The sequence below is a fragment of the Aulostomus chinensis genome, chromosome 17, assembly GCF_037954235.1.
Source record: "Aulostomus chinensis isolate RoL2024-O1b breed Wild chromosome 17, RoL_Achi_v1.0, whole genome shotgun sequence".
NCBI lineage: Eukaryota > Metazoa > Chordata > Actinopteri > Syngnathiformes > Aulostomidae > Aulostomus > Aulostomus chinensis.
In genome coordinates, this window is record NC_141336.1 from 11090071 (window position 1) to 11113503 (window position 23433).

Sequence of the window (23433 nt, forward strand, 5' to 3'; positions counted from 1 at the left end):
AGGTAACATGAAGAGTTAGTTAACCTGTGAGAGCGTGCTTGAACCCTAATGTGCTGCAGATGTAGCCATCTTATAAGTAACACTTTATTGAAAGCTTGCTACACCGCTTCTTGCTTGTTGCTTTCCCCCTTAAAGGGAATATTTAGTAAATAAAACCGTTTATCTACTTATCTAGGGATATAAGGAATGATGTTGCAAGCACTTTGATCAAGACACAAATGTTTCACATTACACCAAAATGACTGTTGAGTTATTTGAGAACATTTTTGGAAAGACCTGTCCGCAACAGCCACTAAGGCAGCACTAATGCAAGGTAGGTGTAAGATGGGTGCATGATAGGGGACTTCTGTAATGCGTACCAATGGAAATGCCTGCCAGGCAGCCATGTTAGTCATGTAGTTGGAAGGTCTTTTATAAAATTGGCTACGCATTACTTGGGCCTAATGTGGGCTCCTGGCAGTCATACACACTGCCTGTGGTGAAGCTATCCAACACAGTCAGTGGGATTTATCTGTTGTTATGATCAGACCCACAGCAGACCAAGCTAAACACAGCTTATCTCTCCCTGAAACCCATATTACATCCAGCTCAGAGAAAAGAGAATACTGAAGATGTGCATACAAGTCAGATGATTCAACTTTAAAATCATATTGGGAAGAAAAATCTAGACCTGACAAGCACCTCTAATTCTTTAAACCTTCCCCTCCTCCGCCTACATTCAAGACTCCTCCTTATCCTCCCTTCCTTCGCTCGCTCACTAAGACCCCCCTCCCTGGCTCCATTGCTCCAGGAGATCCTATCATTTCTCCCTCAGACTAGATTTCTTGGGTGACTTCAAAGCTTGTTCACTAAGTGTTTAGAAGAATGCAATGGAAACAGGAAAATAATGTTCTGATTTCTGTAAACTTTATAACATCTGTTTTTGCTTAGTGCTGGTGCGGTGTGAAGCAGGGACTCCATACTGCATTCAGTTGGGACATTTTTTCCCACAGTTTAAACAGCATCTCAAACACAGCGCAAGATTGGAAAGGTTGGGGAAAAAAAGTGTTCCAATTGGGAGCAGCATCTTAACAAAAACGACATTTGTGAAGCTCTGCTAACGGCGAGCTTACGTTTTGAGAGGGCAATTTTATTCACATTTTCAGTCACGTCACAGACAATTTGAAAAGCAGGTGAGGATGAATCCCACAAGAAAGGTAATAGTTTAACCCACTAAGACCTCATTTCCATCATTGTTTGTATAACCTTCATCTTTTGAGAATTCAGAGGATGCAATGGGTATATTTCCAAAGAGAGGGAAAGGAACCAGCCGCGGCTTTGCAAGTGTCCCAAAAGGCCTCTGAGTAATGTTGCTGGCACCGCACAAGCATACACACAGACTAATGCTACCTCCTTGTGTATACACAAGATGACAAGCCGTTTTTAGGGCCGGGCCAGATAACTCCATCACAATCTCCCATGCTAACAGATCAGCATGAGTGCAAGAGTACCATGTATACACACACACACACACACACACACACACACACACACACACACACACACACACACACACACACACACACACACACTGCATCTGACTGGCAGCCTCAGGGCTCCTGTCTCCTTTCCCTTAACTCAATCATGCTCAGATTTCACTCTCGCCCATCCGAGGCTAACTCGCTTCCTCTCTCTATCCCCTCACACTGCTCCCCCATCCCTAAAATCCTTAACCCACATCCCACCCATACAGTATCAGTTCCTAGTCCAATATACATGCACCTCCATGGGAAGAAAGAACGGCTTGCACAAATGAAAGTTTTAAAAATAAGTATCCAAAGCTGAAAGCCTGAAATCCCTGCAATGCATCACAAACCATCAGAAATAATTGCAAATGTGCTATATTTTAGGGATAAAGGGAAGCCATGTGTAGTTTTTAAAAATCCTTTTGTATTTGTTAAGACTGAAAATAAAGCAGAGGCAGGGGAGAGAGCCTTTTGGCAGGACTGAGTCAAAGGCCAACAAGGGCACACATGCAGCTTCAGAGACAGAGGCCCTAAACATTTAATTCTCCATGAACACAGTGAAAGGAAAAATCCTCCCTAAATCACTTTGACACTGCTAAAGAAAAACAAGCACTGGCAATGCACCTTGCACTTCTCCATTTCATTGTTTGGTTGTATATTTTCCATGTTCCAAAAGAAGAGCCAAAATATCAAAAATGTGAAGTCTTGTTGAAGTATTTTTGCCAAGTTTGCAGAGAAAGAAAGAAAGTTTGTGCCAGTGTTGCATGTGTGACTCGGGCCCTGGCCCATTAACTTGAGTTTTATACAAAGTAGCTGGCACATACAGAAACCAACATGAAACGGAAATTGTGGCAAAATAAATCCGCTCTGTTTTAGGTGCCGAAAAAAACCCCAAAAACAGTGGAGATCTAGAGGTGATGTTGCTGTTCGTTTGGAGAAGAAAGATCACATGCACATCTACATTCAGGTTGTTGGAGGGTTTTGTTTTGTTTTATTTTCTTTTTTTTCCAGATTGCAGTGTTCCAGCTTTTTTAGACATAAAATGTCAACTTTTTAGAATTGAAGAGTTAGTGCCTCTTTCGAAATAGGCGATTTTATGACATGTATCTTACAGGGAGAACAAAGCAGGAAGAGCTTATTTCTCAACAGACATGAACCTCAACAAACCCCATATCCATTAAAACGTCAAGAAATACTAACCGAACAAGCCAAGAAAACACAGAAAGGGTTTGTATGTACAAGGTCTTCTTCACAGTGAGGCTTTCTCACACTAACAGACCTAGATGTTTGTTGTTTGTCAATTAAAACAAACTCTTAACTGGAGTTGAAAACCTCTGTACAACCTCTAAATCCGTAGAACTGGTAGATATATTTCAGAGATTTACAAATGCGGTAGACTGTGGTTGGATGTTCAATTTGTGAGAAAAATATTGACAGAAGTTGCATTTGGAATATTTTCAATGCATTGTGCATGCTTTTGGGTTAATAATGAATCTGGTTAGCACTGAGGCCTTACGACGATGAGATATGATCCAGCTGTAGGCTTTAGTCTACACATTAGTCTCCCCATATTTGCAGAACTTTTTCTTTTTCTTACTGCCACCTATAAGGACAAGGACATGCTGCTCAGGTGAAGTGAATAAAGTCATTTGTTCCAACCCTCTAAAAAAAAACAACACTCTTTCAGTAAGCGGGTTTCTTTTGTGCCTGGTTAGAAAAGAATGTTGAAAAATAATTAGGCGCTAATAAATTGGTTGAGGTGCAACCTGCGTACTGCCGAGCAGGGTTTTACCGAGAACATTCTGACCCCCACGACCCGTAAATGAATAGAAGAATCGAATGAACCATCCAAAAAAAAACAAAAACTTGTAGGGCTTCAAAGACACTGAGGCAGGATGTGGGAAACAATATAAAACTCATGAAGCACATTGGACCAACGAGACATTTGAGGGGAACTTTTACAATATATTTCAATGATCTTTTCCTCACAGATCAGAAACTGAACTAGGCCACAAGTGGTCATGGTGGGGTATGAGTATTTGTGTGTGTGTGTGTGTGTGTGTGGGAAGGGGGGGGGGGGGGTGACACTGAACATGTGCTGCTCTGTTCTCTGTTAGTTAGGACTTCACACATTTTCTTGTAGAAACTGTGACGATGCCATTTTGTTTACCGCATTGTTGTAGTGCATGTGTTTAAAGGTTAATGACTCGCAGATGCAGTGTCAGTGTTGTTTCTGTAAGATGAGGAACCAACTGTGTTGAGAGGGTCAAGTATGTTGTATTGTCAGACGTAGTGCAACGTGCCAGGTATTGAGTCTGAGATCTAATGTTGGATTATGCGTGTGTGTTCTCTGGCACTACTGCAGGAAAGAATGCGTGAAAGAGAAAGTGAAGCAAGTGCACGTATTATTTTGTTACTTTCCCACAAGCAGTATGTGATGGTCAAGGTGAGCGCCATAGCATATATGGAGCACTTTACAGTTCTAAATGCTTTTTCAACAAATTTCCTCACTTTTGTTTGCCACCATTTTCCTCAAGATTTCAATTCATGGAAAACAGCAAATGAAATAAATAAATAAACAGAGAAAGAGAACCATGATCCATGTGAGTGAAGACAAAGCCCCTAGTCCCTTTGGTAAAAAAAAAAAAAAAAAAAACAACTGGTAGCACCTGCTAACATCTGGCTTTTTTTCTGCAAATGGAAAGGGAATAGGCACATTCCATCCCAGGTCAATGATCCTGCAATGGACACAGGTATTTATCAATTCCAGCACCACTCGGCATTGACGGGAACCCAAACCCTGGGTGAATGCAGTAATTTGTGGCCTGCTTACGCTTGTAACGTCTTTGACTTCTTGTCAAATTGATCACAAATTCAGCTGTCTGCATTCAAGCAATGCATCAATCAAGACAATGTTATGTATGTGAAACAGAGTGGAGCATAAGATATCCAATAACCACAGGCACATTAGCACTGCCCTCCATACTGCTCTCTCCTACATGAATGGATATATTCGCCATGTTTAATATGATGCAGCAGAAAAAAAAACAATTTAAGTCCTACACCAGCACATACATGCATTGCACAAAAAGGTATAAGACAGAGAGAACTGAGAAACATGAAGAGAACCCAAAGCTGACTTGGCCAAGAGGCAGTAATTAGATTTTAAAGTAAGCAAATGCTGGGATTTTTATCTCATGTCAGAAAATGAACAATCATGGATACATGAATTCTGCATTTATAATGAAGTTTTTTTTGGTTTTTTTTTAATTGTAACCCGTGAGTGTGAGATTTTATCTGACTGCACTACTCATATTTCCACGTTTCTGTCTACGGTAGCATACCATTAACGTTCACAAATACTGGCTACATTTTGGGTAACAAATGAAAATTCTAAATATTCTCCTTAACCACCTAAAAAGGTCTAGCAGGAACCACAGCAAAGTGAACTTGACCTTGGTTTCTGAGGAAAGCACATGCAGTGACACTTATCCTATTGGCCATCCTTTTAATTGACCGTATCTGTCTGGCTGAAGGGGAGGAGTTTTAAGCTGCTAATCTTTTTTGGGTAAATCTTGTTGAGTAAACATTTATTTCATGGCCAGTTGGACTCAACTGTGTCTATACTGGCCTGAAGAAGAAGAAAAAAAGTGGCATCTTCCGCCTCCATTGGCCAGCTTCTACGTTGTCACTCCCAGTCTCCATTGACAAAACTCCCCATCCAGGTTAAGCCATTTGTATCCTGCCCTGGACGCCCACTGCAATGATAAATGGGCCCAAGCTCCATTCGATTACGCCTAAAGTGCGAAGACACAGGAACAATGGAAATTGGCCTGAGCAGTGTGGTGCAGACCCTCGGCATTCTTTGCAACAATTTAGTCTAATTAGCATCAACTCCTGCCCCATCCATCATACTCCTCAAGAAACATAAACAAACTGTCAGCTCTAGCGTAACAAACAGATCGCCCAGCTACTTAGCACAAATTATTCTTACATAAAATGCAGCTTCTCAGGCAACCCCCCCCCCCCCCCACACACACACACACACACACACACACACACACCCCCTTCAGGCCATCTGGGGAACGGGGCGCTATTAAAATTGAAGACATATGTTCCAGTCAAGTTCAACTCTCCAGAGTGCCACAGTGGACACAATGACAGTTTCCTCTGTTTGCTTGACTCCGAGGGGCTGGGGCTGCAAGACTGAGTGGACAGGGGTGTGGTCACCACAATCAGTTTGTGGAGGACTGCATGTGTGAGCCTGTCTCATGTGTGCGTGTGCTGGATGGTTGAGTAAGTATATACAGTGTGTATGTTAACTTGGAATACAATAACTTGAGATTAGAGATGCATTGTTTATAATTTAAGTTTAAAAAAAAAAAGTCTGTCAAATAATAAATTTAACGTCTTCCTTTTCTGATACATGGTGTGCTGCCAGCCGGATCTGTTCTCACATTGGATTTAGCCGCTTTGCTAGTTCCTGCCTTATGGAATGCATCTTGTTGAATAAGTCAGTCATAGTCATCCAAGTTTGCCAAAAGACTCAATACGGTTGAGTGAAGAAACATTTTTTCAATAAAATTGACACCCTGTAAAATTTTGAATATCCCACACTTTTGACAGTCTTTTAATTTCCCAGTCACTTTTCTTACTTGATGCATCTTCCATTTAATCATTACATCCTCTCAAAAGTGGGGGAATATATAAGTATAAGAATGACGTTGTGACTTGAAGTTACCTTTCAATTCAATTTCAGCTGATAAAGGTGCTCTCGGAATATAAAGAAGTTTTGATGATTTCCACATGTTAATACTCTCTTCAAGTATTACAATTACATTCAAGTCTAGCTGTGGTTATTTTATTTATAGATGCTTATTTCCTATCTCAGTGTTTATAATCAGTTATGGGACCTCAATGATAAATAACAAAAGGATTCCAATGTTTTATTTTGAATCAAACAGCTTCAGAATATAACACAAAATTCCTGTAAGACTTTCAAAACCCACCGTAATGCCGATCGCTGTGAATGAGGTTATACAGACTGACCATGTATAGTAACCACAAACTGCTTCTCCAGTGAAACCCGCCCCATGCTTAAATTGTCAATATTCCAATTCATTTTTGATGTTCTGCAGAGGGTGAAATGCTTCACTAATTATCAAGGAAGTTTCACAGGCAAAGCTTGTTGTTTTTACAGAGTTGATGGCAAGTCTCCCCAAGCAAAGGAGGAACTGTGCAAACTCAGAATGACAAATAAACCAAACCCCCATCTCTCTGTTAACAAATGTTCAACACTGAACAAATGTTCAACAAAATAACAAAATTAAGTTAAATTAAACGTCAGCACCAGCTCTTATTTTTTACCTTAGTCTCTCCGCTTGCTGTACAACATAGCGTGTGTGAGAGTGAGAGAGAGAGAGAGAGAGAGAGACAGAGAGAGAGAGAGAGAGAGAGCAGGGCTAATGCAGTTTGTGAAAAGCTCTGACAGGCAGATTCTAGAGGAGTTGGATGCCTAGCCAAGGTGAGAGTGGAGCTAATCAAGCTAATTCCATCCAAGCCTCAGAGTGATGTCACCCGGTGTTTGCTCATTAGAGATACTTGTCAGGAGGCCAAGACCTATACTCATTCAGTCGTGAATGAGAGGTCTTTTTCTCTCCCCACATCTCTTTTACAGGACACATTTAAAGATCAGCGCAATACAGAGTTATGGATGGGAGGGGATCAACTTCACAGGACTGTCTATAGAACGGATTACCTTTGTCATTTAGTCAGCTCACTGTGCCTCGGTAGAAATGGCTCTTGATTCACCTTCATGCAAAAACGCCCATTTCCCCCCGAGCTTTCCCACAAAGCTCAACTTTTCATGTAGGATTCTGATGCAGAGCTTTCCGCCCCGTTTCTTTCCTGATGGGTATCACTCACAAGCCGTTAAGCTCCTGAAATGCCGTCTGGCCAATACTGTCAGTGTTGTGAGACAGCTCGTAGAATGATTCTCATATCAAACGCTTAATCTGAAGAGGACAGACGTCTCTTTTGCTTTCTCTCTTCTTTTACCACTCCCAAAGCCCTCTCTCATTTTTCATCTTCCTCCCTCAAGTAAGCTTCTGAAAACTCACTGCGCATGTATTGTCAGGTATTATCATAGACGGGGGATGTAATTATCTTTTAATTTGGTGAAACTTTCCATAATGTTTATCAGTCATTTGGTCTTTAACACGTTAGGCAAGAGTGAAAAATGGCATTTCAAGATTGTCAACGTGTTGACGTATGGTTTCAGCTCTGCAGCTGCAAATTCAGACTTTGATACGACTCCCTAAAATTTTTCCTTAAAGGAGCAACTTGATTAACCCTTTCCCCAAAGTGTAAGAAACAAATTACAACTACTCAAGTAACTGTAATTAAATATTTTTTCGGAGTAGTGGTAAGTCTGTAATTTTATGAGTTACAATACTTAATCTACTTCACTACTTTTAAAATCATTACTAGCTACTAAGCAAGCGTAATAACCCATGCATGCATGCAAATGATGTACAATTTAAGGAGAATACTTTTGATAATTGAATACCTTTGAATTATCAGAGGTTATACTTGTATCAGAGTATTATTTCAGAAATTTAACAGTACGTCTTTTCATTACTCTTTTGAGCCTTTTCCCTCTAATTATGCAACTACACTCAGGGTGCATGGGCAACCAAACTAAAAATGGCAGAGCGACCGATTAGACTGATTAGAAGCTGTCAAGTTTTTTTGTAACCAAAAGATGAAACAACACCTCTGTGGATCCGACCGCTTCTCTGAACCCAGCTTGTCTGTCGTTTCTCCCCTTTGAGGATGAGCTGGCTAGCAACTAGAACAGTGACATTCACTCAAAAAGTTATGACAACCAAATAAACAATGGCATTGTGTGATTACAGATTACATTACAGATGTAGACAAAAATGATAGAATGAACTTTATGTAGAGTGATACAAATTTTTGAAGTTTTGAAGCATGAACGGGACACTTTGGAGTGTAACGGGGATTTTGAATAATCGAGACATTATAAGTGATCAAATTGATGGTTTGTTTTACAGTTTAGGATGATTTTATTTGATACTTGAAATTCACTATGCACACCATCCAGCTACACCAACAAAAAATCCAACCCTGCAGCTGTAAAAAAAAAAAAAAAGTTCAGATAAAGGAAATAAAGAAATTCCCTTGCATTTACACTCTTACTCTTATAATATAGCAGAGTTGTGAGATGTATCACAGGTTAATGATTGCAATGCAATGCAATGTAATATAAAGAAAAATGTAAATCATATTTTGTGCACTAATTTTTGGAATTTATTTCACCCCTACATTTGTTTTTCATATTTCCTCCACAGGCTGCTACTGCGGACATGTTACACGAGTGGTTTACACATTTTCAACATGACATTTTCTTATTTCCTTAAAGTGAGTACAGAAAAACAACCTTTGGGGGGCCGAAACCACTATCCTCCCTGCCTGGGTTACTGTGGAGCTTACAGTGTGATGAAGCTGACTCAAGGATTTCATGCACTCATGCAAGTCGAGCAGAGTACAGTAAATCACTCCCTCTGCTGACGGTAGTGGGAGAGCTGCTTTTCAGGTGCTGTTCATCTGGCAGAGGTTTCAGAGGCCTGCCTCCAGAGAAAGAAAACAAATGCTGATCTGCTTCCCCGAGCGCAGCTCCCCGTGAGCCAGCCAGCGGTCTCCAGGAGGCTGTCCAGCCGCTCCGGCCCCTCGGACCAGGATGTTTGGGTTAGAAAATGACTTTGCTACTCCCTCAGCAACTTTCTCTAATTGCCCCAAGGGTAATTACCTTGTCTCCTTTCCACTTAAGAAAAACCAAGAGCTGTAGTGTTATTGTATCAAATAGAGTTTGCTCAAATTTGCATGACTAATATTTTCATAAATCACTATAACATTTAGAATAATAAATGCATTAAATTATAAAGTGTAAGTGATGTACTGTAAATATGAATGAACTATCAAAATAAAGTGTGCTGACAACTAGTGGACTAATAACTGATCACCTTACATCCTTTTGTTTATCCAGCAGCGTACAAAATGACTGAATGACTACAATTAAATAATCCTAAAGAAAAGATTTTACTAACAAAACATTTCCTCAAGTAATCACAATAAAAACAACATCTGCAAAACCGCAGTGGCCTGTGCATCATCACTCGAGACATTTCCTTTATGGTAAGAAGAAAAGCAATACCATCTATTTAAAGTAAATTCTGAATATGATGGGGGAGCATAATAGCAGAGGCCCAAGCATGTCATTCTGCCTTCCCCAGGCTGGGAACTGATAGATTGGTGCAGAGTGCAGATTGTCCCTCGGGTGCGATATATCAGACTGCAACGGTCCAAGTACCATTATGAAACCCACCCAAGAGTACTGCAATTCAGGAAAGACCAGAACACCAATGCACCTCTCAGAAGATTTCTTCTTGTGCGGTATGGGCCAAGATGGAGGAACATTTTTGATGGATCATTCCCTTCTAACCATTATATGCATGTGCAAACTTGGAAACACAAATTCAGGTGGAAAAAAGGAGCTCAGATACCAATATGGAAGAGACATGACATACTTTGAAGAGTCATGCACTGCTATTGTTGGATTCTTGAACACATCCACACACATCAGTGCCTCACTATAGACATAGCAGGTCCCCTGCGTGCTCCAAAGCTTCTGGGGGATTCTTATCGAGAAAGCATCTGTCAGAGCCTCTGATTACAGAGCCGCACAACTGAGCGCCCACGCTGTCAGGCTGCCGATAACTTCACCCGACCCATTTCTCGGCCATTGCTCCTCTCACTGGACCAGCTTCAAACACTGCAGTGCTGCTGGGCCCGGCACCCTGTGTGGTCCCCGTTCTACTAAACGCATCACAGTGGGAACTCTTGTTTTAAAACCCACACAGGTCATAGAAAATGCAGTGTGCAGCTGAGTCACGATTTGGATCTTGGTGTGAGGTGAAACAATTTCAAGAGTCAGTGTGCTGGATTAAAGCTTGGAGCACTGTCAGGATAAATGTAGACAAAGTCTGCTGTGCGAGTCATTCATACTGGTAATATTAACATTTCCACTGATACCTGTGGTAAACCAAACACAGATGTTAGGGGACTTGGACATATTTTGAGAACTGTGTATCTTATGAGGTGAAGTCAAAAGTAGATTAGCAAAGTTATCCATCTTGATATTACCGTGACTGCATACGATACGGAAAGTATCTTTTGTGTACTCCCATTCTGAAGCCTTGCCTTTGTCATTTGGACTTCTTTGCAGCCACAGGCAACCGTATTCAGAAGAGATCGGGAGTGGATCTGACTGAGGTAGAGACCTAAGCTGCATGTAGGCAGGGTCTGTAATGAAATGACTCTCAATCAATACTAAAAAGGGTTCAAGGCAGGCAGAGTTCAGAGCCAAGAACTAGCCCACAGTCTCTCCTATGTTTCACTGGCTGCTGCATTCAGCTGCTTTTGTTCCATAGTAAAAGATATGTCGGACACAGCTGGACATACAACAAAAAATTTTCAGTAGAAGTTTATTTGATCCTCTTTCCAGAAGGAGAACACTTTAACAACCCTGAAAAATCACTTAAAAATGTAAAAAAAAAAAAAAAAAATTAAGTAAGAAAAGACCCAGTTGCCTAATTCAAGATGGGGGATATGTAAGAGTAATATTTTCTGTAATTATGAAAATAAAGTTTCCCATGAAGAAATGTTGATTTTTATGGGTTTATTTTAATTCTGACGAATAAAGTTTCTTAGACAGAAATTCAGAATTGTCAAAAATGTGAAAATGTAGAATTGGCAGAGAACAATGTCATTGATGCAACGCTAATATGAAACAAATTAACCCTTATGAGCAAGACTCAATGAGAGATTCTGAAAAATGTTTTATTAAATGCCCAGCCCTATTTGATAAAATTGTAATTTTGATTGAGGGCTGAAAAATTTGTGAAAATACCAAACTGTGTTTATTTTGACTGATACTGCAAGTTTGATATGATTCGCAACATCTGATGTACTCGTGTTTATTTCATTCGTTCACATTTTCATTGCAAACCATATTGAAAAGACAATGGTGGGACTTTTGTGAAGATCTGTAGTTTGATTCAAGTGTCTCAACACAAGTGTTTCTCAAAAATACATTTTTTTTCATTTATTCACTCACAAACATTAAATCACAGTCTGTCCCCTAAAATGATGGGGTGATGATAGATGGTTGGACCCTTCTACATCAGGTCATTTATGTCTGTGGGCAGGTCCTCAATGGTGGTGCTGTAGAAGGTCTCAATGTCCTTCAGGGCTCGTCTGCATTCCTTGGTCACCAGGGTGATGGCAGTTCCTCTTCGTCCAAACCGACCTCCTCGACCAATCCTGTGGAGGTAGATCTCCCTCTTTGTTGGGAGGTCATAGTTTATGACCAGAGACACTTGTTGTACATCAATGCCTCTGGCCAGAATGTCTGTTGTGATCAGGACCCTGCTGGATCCTGAGCGGAACTCCCTCATAATCACGTCCCTCTGGCTCTGGTCCATCTCTGCATGCAGTGCAGAGACGGTGAATCCTCTTGACTCCATCTGCTGAGTCAGCCACTCCACTTTCCTGCGAGTGTTTGTAAAGATGATCGCCTGTGTTATGTTAAGGGATGTGTAAAGGTCCATCAGGGTGTCCAGCTTCCATTCTTCCTTTGTGACATCAATATAAAACTGGCGGACGCCCTCCAGGGTCAGCTCCTCCGTCTTCACCAGGATCCTCACAGGATCCCGCATGAACTTCTTTGTAACCGCCAGTACGTCAGACGGCATTGTGGCAGAGAAGAGCACCACCTGTGCTCTGCTTGGCAGGACTTGGAAGAGGTCATAAATTTGTTCCTTAAAGCCTCGGCTGAGCAGTTCGTCAGCCTCATCCATAATGAACATGTTGATGCTCCTTGAACAAAGATGTCCGCGGTTGAACATATCGAGGACTCGACCGGGGGTCCCCACAACAATCTGAGGGGCTTCGTTCCTCAGCCTCTGGGCCTCTTGATGGATGCTGGTGCCTCCAGTGCAGGCATAGCAGGTGACTCCCATGTAGTCACCCAGAGCCAGCACCACTTGCTGGATCTGCTGAACGAGCTCCCTGGTGGGGGCCACAATCAGTGCTTGAGTGGCCCTGTGCCTCAGGTTGATCTTCTGGAGAATAGAAATTGCAAATGCAGCGGTTTTGCCAGTGCCAGACTGGGACTGGGCGATCACATCATAACCCTCGATACAGGGTATGATGGCTTTCTTCTGTATAAGAGATGGCTTTTCCAAACCATAACTATAAATTCCCCGAAGCAGAGCACCACGCAGGTCCATGCGATCAAAACTGCCCACTGTGTGGTTCCAGTTGCTCTCAATGACTGGACCATTGTCTCGCTTACGATGGTTGGTTGGCATTGGTGCAAAAGAAGTTGAATGACCCTGATGCACTCGACCAGATGGACAAAAAGTTCTTGATGTCATAATGCACCAAGGAGGAGGTTTACTGAATGTTGAAGCTGAGTGTTCTCTTACATACCAAAATTATTTCCATCATGTGATCTCATTCTTTGATCTCATTTGGAATTCTGAGGTGACTGTCAGAATTGTGCGACGCAATCTCATGACCTCTCTGACTTTGGTCCAGCAGCACTCTGTTGGACTCACACTTTGATCTGACTTTAATCTCTAACCCCTTTTAGACACAGAATGCGCCAAATTTGCGGCAAGGTAGAGTTTGCCATCTTGTCTGTATGAAATTGAGGTGTAATATTCCTCTTTCCAAAAAAGCCGCCACTTGTGTGGGCATAAACGTGACATGACGTGCAGTACAAAGTTGCGCATGAACAGTGACGTACGACATGTATGTCAGAAGATTATTCAGCTCCCTGACAGTCGGGCAAACCTCATTGTGTTCCCAGTCCAACCTCCATCTGCTGCTGCTGTTGTGGTCACAGACCTGGTAAAACTTTTTTCGTAAATTTTTCAACCTGCTGATGACGTTCCGTCATCCGGCGATAGCCACGTTGACCAGGCTCCTCCGCAACCTTTTCATACAACAAGCCATCCTTCACAGTCCCGTGAGGTGGTTATCTACGGTCCTTTCGCCAGTGATGGTCAGCAGTTCCCTGATCTCAGCCATTCCCCAGGTGCTCATCTTACTAAAATGACGATGCATTCGGAAGAATATTTGGCCCTGTGACCAAATAATGGTTCCATAACTTTCAAAACAGCAGTTCGCCACTCTGGCTGGTATTTCCTGGATAAAACTGACCCCCAATTTGTCGCACTCTGTCTGAAACCTCGGACCGAGCCACAAAAAAGATGGGCGAATTAGCGGGTCGTGGCCAGTGTGAAAGGTTCCTCTGATACCCAGTTGATGTCACAGAGTGGTGATGGGATATCAGATTAGGACTGAAAATCTCCAAACTTCATGTATTAAGCACAGGTTTTGTTTTAAGAACACCAGACGTGTTACTGTCAGACACTTTTAAAACAGGAAACTGTCACCGAGCTGCTCGCGATCGTGAAGTCATTCTCGCTCACCCATCAGCTGATCTTTATACAGGTAGGTCAGACAGCTCTTCAAGAACAAACTGGTTGTTCCTTCAGTGATGAAAATCTAAGAGTTGTGAATTAATGTTTGTCGGTAAATTCAATCCACAGCAATTAATTGCTAATTGAATGCTTTAATTTGCAGGGACATCAGGGAAGTTAAATCCATTCACAAGCAGTCACATGAAACACATTTTAATGTGTCAAGTGTGAACAGGACCATAAAGAAGCAGATTTTAGCTGATTGAACTCATCGGTCATTGTTCTTTGTGGTGCAGCCATGAGTGTGTAACTCACTGTTTCATTCTATTTAAAGTGTTTCCAGACGACTTCATCATCATCTTCAGTGGCACAAAGCAGTCATTTCTCTCTTCTACCTCTGAACATGAGCCGAAACTGAAATTGTTTGCGCTGCGGAGAAGAAGCGGGGCACACTGCTGGCTGAGAAGGACGGTGCTCCTCATTTGCAATACAAGAGAAAATGGAACACACAGTGTCCGAATCACACTTATTGTTTTGTTGAAGTTATTTTGTTTTCATGATTGTGGTATGATTTTTAGCACACGATTCAATGACTGTCCAACTCTACATTGGCCCTGAACCCCTAAAGCAAAATGATGCACATTCCTTTTATTCTCAGTGGAAAAGAACACATTTTAAGATAGTTGCTGCAAAAGTCATTACTTCTTGCTCTTGGCTCATTATTTTGTGGGTAATTTAAGAATTACAGAGTCTTACTTTTTGTTGGGCTGATACAGGTGACAACTGTCATGGCCCCCGCCTCCTGTCACTCTTTACACATAACTTTAAACCTTAAAATGGCATGGAGCTCTATGGAGGTGTCTCTAGTGGCCACTTGAGGCTCTGCAGTTTTAGCCCCCCTCCCCAAATCTAATCGGCGCCCCTGAAAATCCTTTTATCAGAAATGAAAACCAAATACATTCGGTCTTCCTCAGGGTTGTAGCCAGGTGAACATTGACAAACAAACGCAGAACCAGCCAGCGTCTTTACATCTTCATCCCTTTCACTCATTTCAAACAAACTGGAGAGAACTGATGCATACATCTCACTTTTTATAAGCTCTTTAAGACTGACATTTATGTCAGCTCAAATTTCACCACAAGGCTCTTGGATTTCAAAATGATAATGAAATGGTAAACAAATTCCGAACATGATCTTTCAGTTTTCTTTCTCATCAACTTTTTCCTCATCCTCTGCCAATGTCCTGCTCTTAAGTATGTCATCCTCTTACCACTTAAGATCAGAAATAATACAAAGTGTCTATAAATTTGAGCTTCCCTAATTAAAGCCTTGCCCCATAGCCACCAGGCGAGGGATATATCCTCTGAAAGGACACAAATTGGCCCATGAGCACAACAAATTACATTATGATTACCGCACTGGCCCCAACGCTGTTCATCTTGATAGAGTTATCCCAAAGTAGGGAGGCATGTCTCCCAACTACAGAGCGAAAAGAGAGAAAGAATTACAGTTTTTGGCTGGGCCTTACAGTAAAAAACCTGCGTTATAAATTTCCAGCTCATCCAGAGAATCACACAGCAGACACACACAATGCACACATCCATACACATTGAAACAGCCATGTAATTCCGGGGTTTAAGTGTGTTTTGTTTTTGTTTTTTTGACAGTACTTATTATGTTTATTTATATTTCAGCGCCGAGCACAGAGGGTTTGTAATTACTGTATCTGAACTCTTGAATCGTGTATCAAATTTAGTTGAAATAACATGAGGTTTGTCTTGGCCTTGAAATTTTTTAAAGATTTGCTAAAAGAAAACAAAACATATTAAACTAAAGATCAAAAACTGGTGAGCCTGAAAAATTAGCATTAGGAAGCCATCCAGTGGTGATTTCTACAGCAGTGCAGCAGCCCCATGTCTGACCCTCTACCAACAGTGGCTATGAGCTATGGGGCAGGAGGTTAAATGCCCAATTCAGGAGTTTTCATCATACATGTCAGTGTTCATGAGGAACGAGGAGGTCGAGAATAAACAGTTTGTGTTGCAGCCCTTTAATGGCTATCTTGAGTTTGCTTCAAAAGTTTATTATTGGTCTTTTCATCCAATCATATTTGCTAGTATTTATAGAGGCCTGAATGCCGCCATGCCCATGAAAAGTCAGAAACTGAGGATGACATACAGCAGCAGTCAGAGGAGGAACTTTTCTTAAAACATAACCAAGAGGCTGACATGCATACGCTGAATTACATACCCAAAAGCAAAAACTGTATGTAGTGCATGTGCAGGAAATTCTCATAAAAATTACCTGCATATCCAGTAAACAGCATGAATTTCTCATTCGGATGCACAAACACACAAAGACAAACAAACGCACTTAAGGTGCAAGGAAGCATGAGCCACACATGTACACAGCCATTTTATTTGCACAACATATAGAGACACACGTGGCCCTGGCTCGCAAGTGTAAACTTTCATTTTCTTACAGGGTCACTCTGTCTTTGCCCCTTGACCACTTAGTCTAAGTGCTCAATTAACCATAGCTTGTGTAGCTTAGCTGATTTCCCTCTGAGTTATTATTGTTGCCATGTGCCTTCACTGTTCCATTGCTATGAGAAGTTTGAGTCATCTCACGACTAATTTTACACCTGTCTTCTTCCCAGTTCGACATGCCTTTTATTTTCTAGCCCACACAATCACAGTAATGACTTGTATTACGGGAATGTTGATTGGTGAAGTGTCATGTGGTGAAAGGCCTTTGCCATCGTCTTGTTTACAATAATGGAATCCTGCAATGATGTGATGACATGGGGCCATATTCTAAAACCAGCTCCACGGTGCTCCTGCAGTGCAGTGTCCTGGTTCTGGTAAATGGTACCTCTAAATAGGAAGCAATGATCCAGAGAGATACGCCCTTATTGAACAATGCCAATTACCCTCCTTACACCGCTCTTAAAATAACAGCATAAATATTATCATCACTTAGGAACTTGCGTGTATGATAAATGATCAGAAGCTGACAGTGGGGAAAAAGGCTGCTGTGAAAAAGAGAAATAATTTCCTGACTCGCTAAACTGGAGGGGAAGTGCACAGAGCTCTGCCAAAGCAAACAGCTCACTCAAATAAGCTTTTACCTTACTACTACTTTCATCAGACTCCACACAAAATCCCAAATAGGTATCAGTGTAAATATGCCAGATTTTCTTTTCCCCCTAGGCATCAATGTCTTACTGTATGAGAAATTAATAACAATGTCATAAATGCCTCAACTCAAAATATGGAAAAACTAAGATCCTGGATATGCTTCTGTGATAGGAACTGACCCGAAAAATTAAAGGATTCTCACTTGGCTCACGATCATAGAGTTTCACGAAAATGATATGGACAGTTTTCGTATAATTGTGCTGTCAGACGAACGTACTGAACCAGCAGATGCAGGTGAGAACATAACCATCGAGACTATGGATCATTTTTTTAATGGTAAATATAAAAAAACAAAAAAAAAAGATTATGACCCAAAAAAATTACATCTATAAATTTTGAATTATTTGCCCTTTTTTTGGGGGGGGGGGGGGGGGGGTCAAATTACATTCTATTTTTAAGGGAAAGTATGTGTACCAGCAATACTGCTAGGCACTGCTCATCTTTTTGTGCCTAAGCCTATACAATTGCATATCCTTCTCTGTAATTATTCTTGTTTGACCGTTCACATCTGAATGACGACTTAAAGGGCACTCAGGATGCAGACCAAAGCCAAGGTCAATTTTTGAACAAACATGTTGTTTTTCTATATTAAAACAGATCTACCTGTTCATTTAATCATTTCTTCCTTGACCCTTGCTAACCCCTCAACCAAGTTTTGTTAAAAAGTGGTTTGGAAAAAAAAAAAAATCAGACTTGCCACTTTTGTGAAATCCTGCCATCAGACAAGCAAAGAGATGGACAGATGCAGGTTATTGCAAAATCTGGTTGATGGAGGTCATGGACCGTTGCATTCACATAGGTCCCTTTGTGTTTGCAAGATGATAACTTAATGAGCATGCAATGGATGCTTGCATTGTTATTATGTGATTAAGTCAGTCCATAAACATACATCTCAGATGTAAAATTCATTACCGGGTTTTTCCCCAAATTATAATTCTGTTTTTTAAACCACTTTCAAATGACCTGAGTGGAACTCCAGCTATGTTTTACATGAGCAGCCACAGTGTTTAACGTTAACTTCACCTATTGCTAGTGACAAAGCCCAATTAATATCAATTAAAATCACACATTTATTGAACATTTGTGAGTCCATACCTTTTTAATAACAGTACTGAAATTATTATAATAGATAGGAATCCACTACATTAGTGGTTATGCAATAATCCAAACGTGTCATAATGATGGTGTATCACTAAAAACTAACCGACTGGCCTGGTTTCCAGACTAACAGCTGATTCTGTCGTCCAAGAAGTCTCTTGGCTCTCTCGTGTCCACGCGTGCTGATGCAAATTCATATACCGGTGCCTCTTGGCTACACTTATTTCACACACAAGCCACTTCTGCAGTAACAACACTTGTCTGCCCCCCCCCCCCCCCCCCCCCCGCTTGGCTGCCGAGTCTTTCAGTTAACTGCTGCCATAAATCACACCATTAAGATAACGTCACAAGCGTGGCTCGGCCTTACACATCATATCGCAGATCGTCTCTAAAACTGGAACGCTGTTTCCATTTCTGTCCAATCTGACAATCAATACAGAAGTAAGTAGAAGGGCACGGGTCAGACCACCACCAAGGCCCTGAAATACTTCTGAGAAATTAATGAAACTGTTGAGCGATAAAAGTAACTGCATTTTTATTTTCTTAAGATAACACAATTTGATTGGCAGATCTATGTTTGAGTATACAAGGTTATAAATGAGAGGGGCAGAAATGGCTTCATTACTCCAAGTGATAAATGATGAAATAATGTGTTTCACCATTAGTTGTAAAAGAAGTTAGATGAACAAAAATTTCAGTCAGATTTTTAGTAAACAGCACCACGGAGAGGTGAAATTTCAACTGGTGACGCTGACGTACACATTTTTACAGGATGAGACAGGGATTCAGCACTTCCCCAACAGCTGTGGCTTGTTTCTCAAATTTGCCTCAGTTTCCAATACCATGGGAGACACGAGGCTACGTTGGAAATCATTTGCATTGTCATATACGTGTATTTCCTCTCCTGTAAAATCCTGGCATTGGAGACTACGAGGTGAGTCGGAGGCATATCCAAAATGTTCCAGGTTTTTTGCTCAGGTAGGATAGAGTGAAAGATGACAATTTTTCCACTTTCAGACAAAAGAAAGAGCTAGTTACATTTGTGGCTCAAGGTCATGCAAGAATACAAAACCTTCTCCCACTCGAGCAATCCTCCAAAAATATTACCTCACAGATAAAGCAAAAAATTATTTGTGTATGCACCCTAGACTCTCCCCTCCTACTAACACCGGTTCTCCATTGGACCCTGCACTAAAGTCCTGAGATAGATCCAAACAAAAGGCAATGAAGACAGAACCTCGGTGGCTAATATAAACAACTAGAGGATATTTGATCATGCAGGATCAGAAACTATCTCAGCTACAATGCCCGCCTGTGCATTACGTTCTTCTCTTCTTTGTTTTTGGTTATTACATTTAAAACTTGACAGATCAAACGCAGACTCGGGGGTCATTTCAGTGAAAATTGATGAGACCTGTCAGATGCAACAGCCTGTAGGCCAACTGTTGACCCAGCTGTAACAGTCACATATGATTCTCGTGCATGTGTTTGATTTTGCTGCTGTTGTATAAAGTTAATTTGGAATTTTAATAGATAAATCAAAGAGGCCCTGCACTTATATGCAGCCTGCTGTAATGGATTTGCATCTTTTTTAAATAAACAAAATTGGGGTTTTTTTGTATGCGTTTTGAAACTTTTGAACTTAAGACCTGCACAGTGCTACTCTCTGAGATTTTTTTGATTAACAGGAGACCAGGAACTTCTTGTTTGAATTTATCCCACCTGGATGAAATAGAAACTGTGTCAAAATGCGATTCACTGAGTCAAAGCAGGAGCTGAGCATTCAAACATCTGTACCTTAAGCAAATTACTCATAAGATTCACTATCCAAGTCCAAATGAGCTCAACGCTTGCCTATCTTCCTGGGTCTTACGTAAATACATAATATCACCCCGGAGGTGCAGGTGAGCATGAGTGGTACGTTTCTTATTGCATTTTCTAGCAGGTTTTCTAGCATCAAAAATGATATAACCAATTTTCTCACTAACAATTAATGTCACCAAAAGTGAATCCATTAATAAAAAAAATTTGATGGTTTTCAGCAGTGACACATAGTTTTAACCTGAAAAAATATATCTTAACAAATGCCAAATACATTTATTATTCTTACCTTTCAGATTTACACAATCTATTTCGGGATGCAAGGCCTATTTGAAGTGAACGAATTACACTAAGTGCCTGTTAGCATTCAGCTAATTTGTAATGACATCGGGATCCCTCACGTTTGCCAAGAACTTTAATGAGTTACTGAGATAATAAATCTTTTCTGTTTTGCTGCGTTGGATTTTTCCACATTAAATGAGGGGTTACTTTCATAACAGCGTTTGCCTGACAGCGTACAATTTATTCCTAAAGAGGCTAATGGCTGAGGTCGCTTTTATCGAGAAATGTTCAATCCAAGCAAAAAAGGAAAAAGCCAGAAGAGGTATTAATGATCAATGCATTTCCTCCTCTAATGTTTAGATGGCAAACTCTGGCCATGTTCTGCAACCGACGAAAAGACAGCCTGAGAACAAAAGACAGATGTGTCCGTTTAAGTAGCTATCATTCAGCACTATCATGGCTCATTTTAAACAAGCCATCCACGACCCCATGCATGGACATCTGTCTTTCAAGGGTGCCACACAAATGTAAATGGATCCTATTAAAAGCGAGCCAAAGTACACATTAAATATGAAGGACAAAAGCCCCTGCGTGCCCTCTCAGACTGACACACACGGGGTTGAAAAAAAAAAGATGGGAGGCAGAGGGAGCTGATTTAGTGGCAAAGGCCGAGAAGCACCCCATCCAGAATCAACATTACTTCAAACATGAGGTCATCTAAACATCTGTCTACAACATGTCCGCCGGGAGTTCAATCAAAAGCCTTGCCGAAACATGTACAATTGTTTCTGGAAATAAATATTAGGCCTAATTCAGCTGGGATTGTTGCAGCCACTTTGCAGTCATTGGATAATCCCTGCATGCACACAACTCTGACTTTATTTATTTGATTTCCTTTCCCCTCATTTGTTGCTCTCCTTCATTTAGGCTAAGTGGCATCATTTGTTCTATCAAGATTTTTCTATCAGATTCACTATTTCAAATGCAATTCAAATAAGAGAGCAGCGGTACAATCTGACTGAGTCTCTGACAGTCTGGAGAGAGGGCTGCAGTAATCCCGTGTGGGGCGTCTGTCTCATGTTATCACAGTCCATTTGCTGGAGATGAATCAATTTACTCTTAGAGTTTAAAAAAAGTAATTTACCAAGGAAGGAAATAACAAAGGATTACAGCAGGGCCACTTAACTAGATGGTTTTATTTTCTATTTGTAAATGTTGGTTTAAAATGTATTCACTATGACAACATTTTTCTAAGGCGTTTTTTTTTGGGGGGGGGGGGGGGCTCACACGCCTCTCTCGATTGATTTCTTTCCAAATACAAGAGCATGTTGCAGTTTTCCTTTTCAAATATTAAGAGCTACCAGCTCTTCAAGGGACGACTTTTCACACATCAGGTAAAAGCAATCACTGAGTTGCACCAGTTTTTGACTGTACAAAGAGATTTAGTGTGCAACTACTACCCCCTTGTGGACAAAGTAGCAATGAGCACTGAGATGAGCATTTCAAGTACTACATTACTGCAAATGTGAACCAGACATAAAAATTTTTTTTATATATATATATATATATATTACTGGCCCTTAATAAATATAAAATAATACAATATTCTCTACATATTCCTCCTCCATTTGAAAGTCAAAGACAGAGTTTATGTACTAAACTAATTGAGTAAACCAATGACAATGGGCTCATGGAACAGCTCTACAAAGAAAAAAAGAAACGCAAGTTTTTACTGATCAGATTTGTCGCATTCTAAAGCAAATTCTTTTCTTACCCTATTATTTCCCTTTTTTTCATACTAAGTTGTCACTTGATGCCTTACTGCATAAGAACAGAGCGAGACAAGGACAACCTACAGAAAGTTTTACTTTTTTAGTTTGGGGATGATGCTGAGACACACCAACTGCCAGACTGTTACCTGTGGAATGCAGGAACATGAAGACACAGCAAAGGTTAAACTGAGCAACTATGAAAACTGTCAGAAGTTACACAGACGTGCAAAACAGCAGCAGGGCAGGATCAAAGTACTAACACACGCCCGGAGAATGCATTGCACCTGATATAAACACATAAATGAAGAGACAAACAACTAAATCATCAGAATCTGGGCGAGTTAGCAAAGCCGGCGGGGAGCTGGAAGTTGCAGCTATGTGGAGGACCAACGTAACTGACGTCACAGCAGCGGTGGAAATTCTGGGTTTTTGTAAAATCTTTCAAGGCATAAGTAGTCGGTGGGGGAATCACAACGAAAACTTCAAGAGCAACAAACCTAATTAGACACTTAAAACTCCATCACTTCACTTAGCCTGTTCAGTTTGACGAAGCTACCAAAGAAAAAAGGCTAGTAGAAAGGGCTCAGGGCTAAGAAGTAGCCTGCAGCTGCTCCTAACCTTCACTGACTGCCTCATTCGGCAGCTTTTGTTATATAAGTAAAATATATGCCCGACACAGCTGGATGTACAATAAACCATTTTCAGTAGAATTTCAGTTGTACCTCTTGCCAAAAGGAGATCACAATTTATTTTTAGAGTTATTTACATGAGGAAAGCTCAAATAACCTTGCGCAATTTGGGGAAAACTACTTTAATGACCGTAATATTTTCTGTTATTATGAAAATAAAGTTTCCATAAAAGGAAATTGATCTTTATGTTTATAATCTTGCAAGTATAATTCCTGGGAAATCGTAATTGTCAGAAAACCAGTGATGACAGGTCCTGCTAACAAAAAAAAGCAGCATCGGCCAAGGCTCGGCGCGACTCTAATTTTCCAAAAGAAACATATGAAAAAAATACATGTAGGAAGGGAGGGGCCAGCAGAGAACTAAAGAAATGTTGTTGAGCTAAAGTGTAGGAAATTATTTAGGGTGTAATAAGCAGATGAAGCGTCTGCATTCTTATTGTATTGGATATATTGGTGATCATAAACATTCAGCTCAAGCTGCATTAAAGATGTCC

At 40.8% G+C, this 23433-nt stretch overlaps 1 protein-coding gene and 1 pseudogene across 1 annotated transcript in view; both read right to left on the reverse strand.

The window, feature by feature from the left end:
- Positions 1-23433, reverse strand: part of slc25a21 (solute carrier family 25 member 21) — a 101454-nt gene that overhangs the window by 70610 nt on the left and 7411 nt on the right. The gene's annotated exons all lie outside the window — the stretch shown is intronic.
- LOC147246275 (eukaryotic initiation factor 4A-I pseudogene) lies at positions 11522-13099 on the reverse strand (annotated as a pseudogene).